This window comes from Macaca nemestrina, chromosome 17 (assembly GCF_043159975.1).
Source record: "Macaca nemestrina isolate mMacNem1 chromosome 17, mMacNem.hap1, whole genome shotgun sequence".
Taxonomy (NCBI): Eukaryota; Metazoa; Chordata; class Mammalia; order Primates; family Cercopithecidae; genus Macaca; species Macaca nemestrina.
Window position 1 is genome coordinate 64,280,340 of NC_092141.1, and position 13,002 is coordinate 64,293,341.

At 42.1% G+C, this 13,002-nt stretch overlaps 1 long non-coding RNA gene across 1 annotated transcript in view; it reads left to right on the forward strand.

The window, feature by feature from the left end:
• LOC139359368 (uncharacterized) overlaps positions 1–13,002 on the forward strand; it is an 83,790-nt gene that overhangs the window by 18,308 nt on the left and 52,480 nt on the right. The gene's annotated exons all lie outside the window — the stretch shown is intronic.

Below are 13,002 nucleotides of genomic sequence, written 5' to 3' on the forward strand. Positions count from 1 at the left end.
AGCCGTGATTGGGCCACTGCACTACAGCCTGGGCAACAGTGTGAGACTCCATCTCAAAAAAAAAAAAAAAAAAAAAAAAAAAAAGAGAGAGAGAGAGACAGATTGAATCTTAGGTGTGTCTGGGCTCCCAGTTCAAATTTTGAATAGTTTGTGATTAGAAGTTTATTTTTACCTGTAAAGAATCATATAAAAGCTATATTTCCTTATAGAATACGATTTCAGTAATAAGTGCAGAATGATTTGCAGATAATAACCATCAATTTGTGTGTGTGTGTGTGTGTGTGTGGGATAGATTACTAGTATTTAAATATTTTTCGGATTAATATATTGCGGGTTTTTAGACTAGTAGGAAAACCAAATACTGAAATGCATGGCCTATGGCTCCTGATGGATCTTTACAGACTTGAGAAGAGAACTTGGGGATTCTATCTTCTGTTCATTCGAGAAAATATTCTGTTGTGTGTTTTTCAGGTAGAAGCATCAGATCAGAGTAGTTAAGGGAAGTTGCTGGGTTTAGAGTATTTGTTGAATGTTGACAAAACTTTCTGTGGCAGACAGTAAAAAAGAAGGGAAAGTATATATTTAAAAAAATTTTAACTTTTAACTTTTGTGGGTGCATAGTAGGTATATAGATTTATGGGGTACATGAGATATTTTGATATAGGTGTACATATCCCATCAGGGTAAATGGGTACCCATCACCTCAAGCACTTATCCTTTGTGTTACAAACATTCCAATTATACTATTTTTTAGTTATTATAAATTATACAAGTAAATTATTATTGATTATAGTCACTCTGTTATGCTATGAGATACTAGGTCTTATTCATTTTTTCTAACTATTTTTTGTACCCATCAAGCGTCCTCACTTTCCCCTCCTCCCCCATTTCCCTTCCTAGCGTCTGATAATCATCATTCTACTCTCTATCTTCATGAGTTCAATTGTTTTAATTTTTAGCTCCCACAAGTAAGTGAGAATACGCAGTTTGTCTTTCTGTGCTTGGCTTATTTCACTTAACATAATGACCTCCGGTTTCATCTACGTTGTTGCAAATGACAGGATCTCATTCTTTTCATGCCTGAATAGTACTCCATTGTGTATATGTGCCACTTTTTTTTTTTTTTTTAGACAGGTTTCACTCTTGTCGCCCAGACTTGAGTGCAATGGCGCGATCTCAGCTCACTGCAACCTCCACCTCCCGTGTTCAAGCTGCCTCAGCTCCTGCCTCAGCTCCCCGAGTAGCTGGGATTATAGGCGCCCACCATCACTCCAAGCTAATTTTTGTATTTTTAGTAGAGACGGGGTTTCATCACATTGGCCAGGCTGATCTTGAACTCCTGACCTCATGATCCGCCTCCTTGGCTTCCCAAAGTGCTGGGATTACAGGCGTGAGCCACCGCGCCTCGACTGTGCCACTTTTTCTTTATCCATTCTACTGTCGACGGACGCTTAGGTTGCTTCTAAATCTTGGCTATTGTGAATAGTGCTGTAATAAGCATGGGAGTGCAGATATCTCTTTAATACACCAATTTTCTTTCTTTTGGACACATTGGAAAGTATAGATTTAATGTGTGAACAGTCTCTTTGCAATGCCTTTGCAATGACAGATAGTAGATAGACAGTAAATATTCCTTGAATTAGTAAGAACTAACATGGCCTGATTGTCTTCATGAACAACTTGGGTCACTGATTACTTTAGTTCTTTACTATGTGTTGTGTTTTGTTTTCTTAATCTTTATGCTCGGCTTCTGGGTTAGTGATTCTCAGCGTGTGCTGGTGGAGAGCGGGGCTTGGCAGTTAAGAGGATATGTTGTTTGGGAAGAGGGTAGAAAGATCAGGCAAGAGTCAACCGGGGACCTTGCTGTAGGGAATCATTGTTTGGGCCAGCTTCCAGCTGGTGCCTGCTGTAGGCACCGCCAGGCTCAACTACTTGGAAAAGAAAAAAGGTTTTGCAATAATAACATGACCAAGAACTCACTCCAGTAGATCTAGCACCACCCATGGATGGATTGGGTGTGCCATTGTCACACCCCAGAAATCCACCAATTCTGTGGCTGTTTCTCTTCCTGCACCACTTTCTCTCCTTCCCCATCACCCTCATCCATTCTTTCTCTTCCTGGTTTCACTTAAATGCGTCTATTTGAAGGCTTTCTCTTCTCCACCAGGAAGCATCTGCTTGGTCATGCCATTTTGCCAAATTTTCTTCTGGGAGAAAAATCACCTGGCTTTGTTCTTGTATGTGAGTGCTTTCAAATCTCTAAATAACTCAATTCTCTATGTTTCCTGAAGATCATTCTGTGAGTTTATGGAGAGTTAAGATAATGGGTGAGCGACTTAGTGGGGGTTGGGATGCTTTGTCCTCCAGGGTCCACAGTCAAGACAGTTTGAAGTAAGCACAGTTTTCAAGGATTGACTCTGCTTAAAAAGTCCTTTTGTGCCTTTCTTCATACCAGACAGACAGTAGTCATCTCTTCAGAGAATCCAAAAGCATGAACAACCCGGATCATAACTTGAGCAGTAGGGCCCAGCCCCCGTGCCTCTTGCCAATGCTAAGTCCATACACTGGGCCTTCCTGCTCTGTCTCTTCAAGCTTGACCCCTCAACCTCCTGCTGCCCTCTGATGTCAGAGAAGCTGCAAATCTTTGGTCAAGGAATCCAGGGCTTAAATAGTAGCTTCACAGCAAAAGAATGGCATGGTATTTTATATAAGATCATATTGTATATGATGGTATTTTATATGATAGGCTCAGAAGAGAGCTTCATCAGTCTCATGTCTCTTGTCCTCTCTCCACCAGAACTATAACACAACATTTGAGAACAGTTGATGTCTCTCGACCAAGCTACCGTGTCCTCATCTGTAAAATTATTATATTGGTCTATCCACTTTTCAGGTTCCCTTCCAGCTCTAATTTTTAGCAATCCAGTAATTAAATGTATTACTTCTCTGATTTAGAAAGTGTTTTATATTATAATTAGGAGGGATTTTCTTTTTTTCTCTTCTTTTCCATTTTTTTTTTTCTTTTTTTGAGACAGAGTTTCGCTCGTGTTGCCCAGGCTGGAGTACAATGGCATGATCTTGACTCACTGTAACCTCTGCCTCCTGGGTTCAAGTAATTCTCCTGTCTCAGCCTCCTGAGTAGCTGGGACTACAGGCATGCACCACCACGCCCGGCTAATTTTGTATTTTTAGTAGAGACGGGGTTTCTCCATGTTGGTCAGGCTGGTCTGGAACTCCCGACTTCAGGTGATCTGCCTGCCTCGGCCTCCCAAAATGCTGGGATTACAGGCGTGAGCCACTGCACCCAGCCAGGAGGGATTTTCTTTATTAGAGCATTAGCTGCAAAAGTTCACTGCTTATACTTGAGGACTGGGTAAAGTGGAAATTGTGCCTAGAGATCTCCTTAACTGGCCTGTATGTGTCTACTCCAAGGAAAGCTCTCATAAAGGCACCCAACTGAGGAAAGCGATACTCGCCTAGAAATTCTTTCAAGACAATGTTCTTGATCAGAGTTACAATTAGAACTAAACAATAAAAAAGACAACCAGAAAAATCTTTGTGTGTTGATACCTTCTCTTAGATAACTGTGGTATAAAGGGAAATATATATTAATGATGAGAGTGTCTTTTGAATACTGATGAAATGGCTTGTGGCCTCTCAATGGCTTCAGGATGAGGACTGGTCTCCAGAGGACCAAGGCTTGATTAGAAGCTTAGAACTTTCAGCCACATCTCCTAATCTTTGGGGAGGGAAGAGGGGCTGGGTATTGAGTTAATCACAAATAGCCAGACTCATGTCTATGTCATGAAACCTACATAACCCTTAAGTCAGGGGTCCCCAGTCCCTGGGAATTGTATGAAGGAACCGGGCCACACAGCCAGAGGTGAGTGGAGGCTGCGCAAGTATTTCCGTCTGAGCTCCACCTCCTGTCAGATCAGCAGTGGCATTAGATTCTCATAGGAGCATGAACCCTATTGTGAACCGCGCTTGTGAGGGATCTAGGTTGTGGGCTCCTTATGAGAATCTAAATGCCTGATAATCTGTCACTGTCTCCCATCACCCCCAGATGGGACTGTCTAGTTTCAGGAAAACAAACTCAGGGCTCCCACTGATTCTATGTTATGGTGAGTTGTATAATTATTTCATTTTATATTACAATGTAATAATGATAATAGAAATAAAGTACGTAATAAATGTAATGTGCTTGAATCGTCCCAAAACCATTCCGCCCACCTGGTCTATGGAAAAATTGTTTTCCACAAAACCAGAGCCTGGTGCCAAAAAGGTTGGGGACTACTGCTTTAAATAATGGGGCTTCGAAAGCTTCTGGGTTGATGAACATGTGGAGGTACTGGGAGTATGGCATGTGCAGAGAGGGCATGGAAGTTCTGTGCCTGTTCCTCCATATCCTGCCCTATTTATCCTTTCCATTTAACTGCTCTTGAGTTGGATCCTTTATAATAAACTGGTAATAGTAGGCAAAATGTTTTCCTGAATCCCATGAGCCATTCTAGAAATTATCCAAACTGAAGTGGGGAAAATTGTGGAAACCCCAAACTTTGTAGCAAATTAGAGGTGTGGGTAACCTGGTGTACAAATCTGTTCTTGCACTGCTATAAATAAATAAATAAATACCTGAAACTGGGTAATCTATAAAGAAATTGGCTCACAGTTCTGTAGGGCATACAGGAAGCATGATGCTGGCATCTGCTTTGCTTCTGGGGAGGCCTCAGGAAACTTATAATGATGGCAGAAGGCAAAGGAGAAGCAGACATGTCTTATATGGCCGGAGCAGGAGCAAGAGAGAGAGTGAGGAGATTCCACACACTTCTAAACAACCAGATCTCACAAAAACTCATTCACTGTCACAAACACAGTACCAAGGTGGGGATGGTGTTAAACCATGAGAAGTGGCCCCCATGATTCAATCACCTCCCACCAGGCCCCACTTCCAGCATTGGGGATTACATTTCAACATGATATTTGGTGGGGACACAGATCCAAACCACATCATCTGGAGACCTGATACTTGTGACTAGCATCTACAGTGAGAGCAGTCTTGTGAGACAGAGCTTTTCAACTTGCAGAGTCTAACACTAATTCCAGATAGTTAGTGTCAGAATTGAATTGAATGTTAGGATACACACCTGGGTATCACAGGAAAAAAAGAGGCCTTTTATGACTGTTGGACCAAATATGACAAACCAGAAAGTAGTGAAAAAGTCCAGGCATGGTGGCTCATGCCTGTAATCCCAGTCCTTTGGGAGGCCAAGGCAGGAGGATCGCTTGAGCCTATGAATTTGAAGCTGCAGTGAGCTATGATTGTGCCACCGCACTCCACTCTGGGTTACAGAGCAAGACCACATCTCTTAAAAAAAAAAAAAAAAAAAAAAAAACGTAAAAAGAAAAGCACTTCATACCTGGTCTTTTGGGATATAGCTAACTTTGAACAATAAAGAAAATTTATAGCTTCTAATGGCTGCATTGTTACAAAAGAAAGACCACAGATGAAGAAATTTAGTATAAAAATTTCTTTTAAAGAACAGCAAGATAAACTAAAAATTATAAAAATAAATTGTAAAAATAAATGCTGAAATTATTCAAACAGAAAAGAAAAAAATACATAAATACGTTGAAAAGCTGATCCTTTTAGAGATCGATTAAATAGACAACCTCTTCATGAGCCTGGTTAGGAAAAGAGAGAGAGGTCCAAAACACACAAGGTTGGAAGTGGGAAGGAGACATAACTGGGTATAGAACAGATTAAAATAATTATAAGAGAATACCACATATAAGGCAATGGCAACACTCTTGGAGACTTCTCTGGTAGTTAGTCAAATTATTACTACCCAGTGGGTCATCTCTGTGCTCATCAGACCAGTCCTGGCAAGACTCACCCCAGGCACAGTGACAGGGACAGGCTGGGGTGCTCAGCCTACCTGCAGTGGCCCTGGGGCTTGGTGGGAGAGAAGGGGCACAGGGCTTACCCTAGGAGGAGAGGGCCCTGGAGAAGCCATGGCAAAACTGTGACTGGGGTTGGGCAGAGCTGATCAGAGTCTGCGGATTTGAGCTGGGCATAAGAGGCTGTGGGATTAGGACACAGGGGACATCCATATTGTTACCAGAACGTGGAGAAGAGCCAGTAGGAATACTGTCTATGAAGCCAGATCCTTCCAGAAAGGGAGAAAAGGAACAGGACTCAGTTGTGATGTGGAGGCTGACTAGATGGAGTGAGGAGAAGGTCCCAGCAAGCAGTTGTGCTTCTCTTTTGGTGCCTGTACCCTAGAGGGAGACGGAGAAACCAGGTGCCCAGGAAACCTTGGTTGAAGGGTGCCAGGTAAGCCCGTGTCCTTCCCACAGTGGCATTCAACAGCAAGTCCAGGACCTACCATTACCTTTCTGTGTGTAGAGTGGACACAAGCACATATTTCTAACGAGGACTAATGGATGATCTTTAGGTACAAACTTGTGACCCATTCATTGGAGGTGACTAGATGTTTCTAGAAGTACTTTTGATGTGACTGATCTTGGAGCAAGGCCTCAAATCACACCTTATTCTGTTCTTTTTATGTATGCAAATTTTACCACTTTTCAAGGGCTATCTCTTCTGGAACACTCCAATCCTTAATTTACCAGTTTTTCCTTCTCCCCGCATAATTTTTTTTTCTTATTATTCTTACAGTTTCTACCACATTACTTATCGCTTGGTCCTTCTTGTATTTTTCTTTGACAATAAAAAAGGAGAGGCCGGGCGTGGTGGCTCGCGCCTGTAATCCCAGCACTTTGGGAGGCCGAGGTGGGTGGATCATGAGGTCAGGAGATCGAGACCATCCTGGCTAACACGGTGAAACCCCGTCTCTACTGAAAATACAAAAAATTAGCTTGGTGTGGTGTCACGTGCCTGTAGTCCCAGCTACTCGGGAGGCTGAGGCAGGAGAATTGCTTGAACTGGGGAGGTGGAGGTTGCAGTGAGCTGAGATCTTGCCACTGCACTCCAGCCTGGGCGACAGAGTGAGACACCATCTCAAACAAAACAAAACAAAACAAAACAAAACGGAGAGTATTCATTTAAAAAAATTTAAACATACAGATGGTTTATCTTTAAAGATTTTTAAATTTTACAAGTTCTACAGTTTATTTCAGAAAAATAAGAAAATGTATGTAAACAAGCAGCAGGAAATAAAGATCACTCATAATTTCACTATCCCAAAATAGTCACTGTTAACATTTGGATGTATATTGGTTTTGCTTTTTTTTAAAACAAAAAGAAAAGTAAGTACAGTGATATGGTTTGGGCCTGTGTCCCTATCCAAATCTCACGGTGAAATGTAATCCCTGATGCTGAAGGTGGGGCCTGGTAGAAGGTGATTGGATCATTGCGCGGGGGGCAGTTTCTCACAGTTTAACACCATCCCTCCCCCAGGTGCTGTTACTATGATAGTGAGTTCTTGTGAAATGTGATTGTTTAAAGGTGTGTGGCACCTCCCTGCCCCCTCTCCCTCCCATTCTGGTCATGTGAGACATACCAGCTTCCCCTCCACCTTCTGCCATGATTGTAAGTTTTCTGAGGATTCTCCAGAAGCAGGAGCTGCTATGCTTCCTGCACAGCCTGCAGAACCGTAAGCCAATTAAACCTTTTTTCTTTACAAATTAGCCAGTCTCGGATATTTCTTTACAGCAGTGTGAGAACAGACTAACACATACAGTGTTAATATACGTGTAATTATGTTCTTATAAAAGCGAATCATACTGTACATATTGTCTTAAAACTCTGGTTTTTATTTCTCAATAGACCATTGACATCTTTTTAGGTCAATACATGAACTTGAACATTCTTAGTGGCTGTGTGACCGTCCTTTGATGGACTTTGATGGGTGTTTCATAACTTAGCCTATTGATTCTTCATTGTTGAATATTTTATTATAGCTAACTTTTCACTATAATAAACAGCTGAGAGGAGTACACATATATTAATAATTAATTATGTAAGAATAAATTCCTAGAAATGAAACTGCTGGCTCTAAGGATATGCTCTTTTCTTAAAAAGGCTTTTGATACCTGTTGCTGAATTGTTTTCTTAAAGGTTTTGCTAGTTTACACTCCATCCAGCAAGGTATTAGTGACTTTTCCCTACACCCTGGCTAAAATAGGTATTTATTGTTATTAAACAAATTGGGCCTGTTTTGATGCTGAACATGGCATCTCATTATTTTAATTTGCCTTTCTTTGATTACAAGAGATGTTGGACATCATCACTTTTTAATGTTTGTTGGCGATTCGTATTTTATGAATTTCTTGTGTGTATCATGTATCCATTTCTTACTGATAGGGTTGTCTCTGTTCCTGAGTTTATATATTGGGGACATCAGCTCTTGGATGGCTGTATATGACAAGTGCAGTGAAAACCCTGGGTACCATGTGGCATTGCTGAAAATCTAGACTTAAAGTGATCGGCTGTTGGCTTCCATTCTACATGCAGCCCCAAAGAGGGTAGGCTAAAGTTCTTATCCTCTGGAGTGTTGGGGGGGATATATGGCAGGTGGGCAGGCGGATGGGGTGGCTAGGGAGAAGATGGGGGAATGGGGAGGCTGAGGATGAGTCAGGGCAACTGAACAGGCTGCCCATTCCTGGAACTGCTGCTTTCTTGGAAATCTGCAAATCCCCAAATCCTCTTGATTTTAGACAGATAAGACAGCAGACAGCAGGTGGTGCCAAACTGCAGCTAGGGCATAGTGATTTAAATCGTGCGGTCCACATCTGGACTCTGTGGTCTGGCTGCACAAGCTTTCCTTGGTGTTGGAGTAGGTTTTCACCATACTTCACTAAATTTATTTTTTCTTTTGCTTCTTATTTCACATTATTTTCTTGATATAAATCTGTCCTCCTTTCCCTTCACGATGTTTTTGTTTTTGATGAAACAAGCCATCACCCTTCCCCAAATACATAATTAAAAAAATTTAAAGTCTGTAACAGTTTATTTTCTTCTGCAATGTCTGTAGAATTTATTTTGGTGTGTGTGATATAACTATTCAACACCCTCCTTAGCCTCATCCCCATCCTGGCTTCCACCCCTTAGTTAGCTAGTTATTTCAGCAGCCTTTGTTGAATGATCTACTTGTCCACAACTGATGTGAAAATGTCATTCTTACATACAGATGGGCCTTTTTCTGGGGTGTTCATGCCTGTGTCAGTGGCACATTGTTGTAATCGCTGTAAATAATACTTTTTTTTTTTTTTAAACTTGTGTTTCCTGGAAACAGACTCTGAGACGGAGAGATGTGTGCAGAAGTTTGTTAGGGAGTTCTTTTGTAAGATACACCTGTCAGCAGATGGGGATGACTGGAATGGGCATAGAGAGGGGCCAATGCAATGCTGTTTTAATGAAGGCTTCTGCTGATCCTTTGGGGGGCCGTGGATGGGGCTGGTCCTTCAGAGTTGTTCTAATTTGAGACAGGGGGGCCAGAACTTTGTATCCCCTATGAGCCAGTTACGGTCCCACGGGCGCTCTCCTGAAGGGGCATAATCCTGGGGAAAGCACAACCCTGTGAAGGTAGCTGTTAGCAGCCCATACGCCAGCAGCTGGAGCTGGATGCATCTGCGCTGGGGAGTATCCACACTTCTTGAATGTTTTGCTATCTGAAAGCTCAAGTCATTCCTCATCATCCCTCTTGCATTTTTTTTATTTTTATTTTTTTGAGACAGGGTCTCACTCTGTTGCCCAGGCTGGCGTGCCGTGGTGCCATCTCAGCTCACTGCAGCCTCGACCTCCTGGGTTCAAGCGATTTCCCCACCTCAGCTTCCCAAGTAGCTGGAATCACAGGCATGCACCACTATGCCCAGTGCCTGGCTAATTTGCCCAGGCAGGTCTCAAACTTCTGGGCTCAAGTGATCTTCCCACCTTGGCCTTTCAAAGTGTTGAGATTTCAGGTGTGAGCCACCGCACCCAGCCCTGATTCCTCTTTTTGAAAACACATGAAGTCTTCATTTTCGTTTGTATTAACATTGTCTTTACAGGTAGACGGTAGGTTTTTAAGGCCCGGCACCATCTTAATATGTGTGTATTTTTGACACAAGAAAGCTGGAAAACTGCAACCCTATCAGGTATTTCATAATTTTTTTTGGGATGGTTTTGGACTACATGAAATAATGGATTTCAAGAGTCAGTGTGAAACTACAGTGAGATACCACTGAATATCCCCTAGGATTGCTGTAATTTAAAAAATAATTAACAAGTGTTGGTGAGGATGTGAAGAAATTGGAACCCTCCTACACTGCTGTTGGAAATGTAAAATAGTGCGGCCACTCTGGAAAATAGTCGGGTGGTTCCTCAAAAGTTAAACACAGGGCTAAGATATGACCCAACCGTTCCACTCTCAGGTATAGTCCCGGTAGACACGAAAACATACGTCTACACAAAAATTTGTGAGTGAATGTTCATAGCAGCATTATTCATAATAGCCAAATATCATAAATAACCTAAATGCTCATCATCCGGTGAATGGATAAGTAAAATATGGTATATCCATACACTGGAACATTATTCAGCAATAAAAAAGAATGAAGTACGGATATTGTAATATGGGTGAATGTTGAAGACATCTTGCCAAGTGAAAGAAGCCAAACACAAAGACCACGTATCATGTCATATGATTCCATTTATGTGAAAAGTCTAGAATAGGCAAATATATAGGAGAGAAGATGCATTACTGGTTGCCTAAGGCTGGGGGTGGGGGTTTGTTGGGCGAAAATGAGGACTGACTGCTCATGGATATGGGATTTCTTTTTGAGGTGGTAAAACTGTTCTAAAGTTGATTGAGGTGATAATTGTACCATCAGTGAATGTGCTGCAAACCATTGAATTGTGCACTTTAAATGTGTGAGTGGGGCTGGGTGTGGTGGCTTACGCCTGTAATCTCAGCACTTTGGGAGGCCAGGCAGGTGGATCACTTGAGGTCAGGAGTTCGAGACCAGCCTGGCCAACATGGCGAAACCCCGTCTGTTCTAACAATACAAAAAAAAATTAGCCGGGCGTGGTGGTGTGCTCCTGTAATCCCAGCTTTTTAGGAGGCTGAGGCAGGAGAATAGCTTGAACCCAGGAGGTGGAGGTTGCAGTGAGCTGAGATTGTGCCACTGCACTCTAGTCTGGGTGACACAGTGAGACTCCATCTCAAAAAAAAAAAAAAAAGTGTGAATGTGATGGTATAGGAATTGTATCTCAATAAAGCTGTTATAAAACAAATCAGTGTGAAACAAAAGGACAAAGATTCATGTAGTTGATTTGCAACAGGAAGAAAGTTTATTGACACAGAATGATTAAGAAGGAAAACACATTTTGCAGTTTAAAGACAAAACCAAACCAATAAGACAAAAGAATCTGAAAAACAATTACAGGAGCAGCTGCAGCTCTGTGGCTGTAGGTTTGCTGCAGTGCTTCACCACGCCTTTGTTAGGTGTCATCATTTACATCCTGGGGACAGGACTCAGCTGCCTGCATCTCACTCTTGAATTTTACATCAGAAACATTGTTGACTTGAGATGAAATTAGTTGGTCATTATCCGTCACCAGCCTGGTTCCTCTGCTTTTATGTGAATCTAAAAGAGAAACAGGGAGAGTTTTAGAACTGGAAATGTAAAGGTTGGTTCACAAGTCATGCTTTAAAGTGAATTATTGTAGCCCAGATTTCTGGGGGTAAGGAAAGCACACTTTATTCATGATGGATGCTCACTAAGTAAGCAGGAAGTATTACTTTAAAAAGCGACTCTTCCCCCTGATTGAGCTGTGCTGAGTCTTCCTCTGGAGTCCACAGAGAATGATCCTTTAGATGCAGCTTCTCTGGCCTCGGAACTATTGACAAATAAAAGAAATGGTTGTTATCAGTTACTTCTCTTTGGCCAAAAACTCTAAAGAAGCAGACATATTTTCTTTCTAAGTGGAACAAGTGTTGGTGAGGATGTGAAGAAGTTGGAACCCTCCTACACTGCTGGTAGGAATGCAAAATAGTGGAGCCACTGTGGAAAATAGTCTGGCAGGTCCTCAAAGGTTAAATACAGGGCTGACATATGACCCAGCCATTCCACTCTAAGGTATATACCCAGTAGAAATGGAAACATATGCCCACACAAAAGTTGTATGTGAATGCTGGCATTATTAACAATGCCAGCTGGGCATTATTAATAGCATGCTGGGTGAATGGCTCATATCTGCAATCCAAGCACTTTGGGAGGCTGAGGCAGGAGGATTACGTGAGACCGGGAGTTTGAGAACAGCCTGGGCACCATGGTAAGACTATGTCTGTACCAAAAGTAAAAAAAATTAGACCGGACACGGTGGCTCACGCCTGTAATCCCGGAACTTTGGGAGGCCGAGGTGGGTGGATCGTGAGGTCAAGAGATCGAGACCATCCTGGCCAACATGGTGAAACTCTGTCTCTACTAAAAATACAAAAATTAGCCAGGCATGGTGGCGGGTGCCTGTAGTCCCAGCTACTCAGGAGGCTAAGGCAGGAGAATCACTTGAACACAGGAGGAAGAGGTTGCAGTGAGCCGAGATTGCTCCACTGCACTCCAGCCTGGTGACAGAGCGAGACTCCGTCTCAAAAAAAAAAAAAAAAAAAAAAAACACACACACACAAAAATTAGCCAGGCATGGTGGTTCACGTTTGTAGTCCCCATACTCAGGAGGCTGATGTGGGAGGATCATTTGGGTCTAGGAGGTAGAAGCTGCAGTGAGCTGTAATCACACCACTGCACTCTAGCATGGGCAACAGAGTGAGACCCTGTCTCAGAAATGACTGCAGTTATCTAGGAGATACAAAAAAACTAATGAACACTTTAAAGAATAACATGTAATTTATTATTTGCATTTAATTATCAAGATATAGTTGCAGGAAAATTGTAAAGGAACTAACGCCCAGTGTGAATTACATTCTAAATAAATCTAGAGTGATACCATGGAAAGTTGTGTTTTTTTTCTTTTCTTTTTTCTACTAGCTTCTCAGATTG